Genomic DNA, 731 nt, shown 5'->3' with positions numbered 1-731 from the left:
AAAAAGAAAAAAATATATATAAAAACTCTAAAATCACACAAATAAAGCTGAGAAAGTCTCCATCCAGTGTTTAAATTCCCTGTAGGAACTTCCTGTAAGAGCAATATGATAGAAAATTCTCCCTAAAGAAAACACCTAATATTCTGATCAAAATGGCGGGGGGGGGGCATAGAGAAAGAGAAGGGAAGGGAGAAAAGAGAGAAAGGGGAAAAGAAGGCAAAGGGGAAAGGAAGGAATGGGAAAAGAGGAAAAGAGAAAAGGAGAGAAAGGGGAAAGGAAAGAAAGAAGGAAAAAAGGAAGAAGGGAAAGGAAGGGAGGAAGGAAAAAAGAATGACTTGCTGAGTGCTGATAAAGCAAGTAATCCCTCAAATTCATTGAAGTTCAGAAAATCGGGAAAGTGCAAAGCCAGCATTTGTCCTATCATTATCTACTAATCCCTGGTGACTTGGAGAGTGAGGTTTAAGCAGCCTTATATTTGAGATATTGTGAAAAGAGAAAAACATGGGTTACCGAGGGATGAAGAAGTAGATACTGGCGACAGATAGACAAACAAACAAATCAAAGAATCATATATATAATATCTCTGTATAGTGGTATTTTAAAATACAGGACACAAAATAAATATCTTAGTATATTTAAATTTTTTTGTTTGTTTTGCAGTTTTTGGCCAGGGCTGGGTTTGAAACCACCACCTCTGGCATATGGGGCTAGCGCCCTACCCTTTTGAGCCA

Source organism: Otolemur garnettii, unplaced genomic scaffold (genome assembly GCF_000181295.1).
Source record: "Otolemur garnettii isolate 467f Iridium unplaced genomic scaffold, OtoGar3 scaffold00210, whole genome shotgun sequence".
NCBI classification, from domain to species: Eukaryota; Metazoa; Chordata; class Mammalia; order Primates; family Galagidae; genus Otolemur; species Otolemur garnettii.
The sequence above is the reverse complement of the archived record's forward strand: the minus strand, read 5'-3'. Positions refer to the sequence as shown.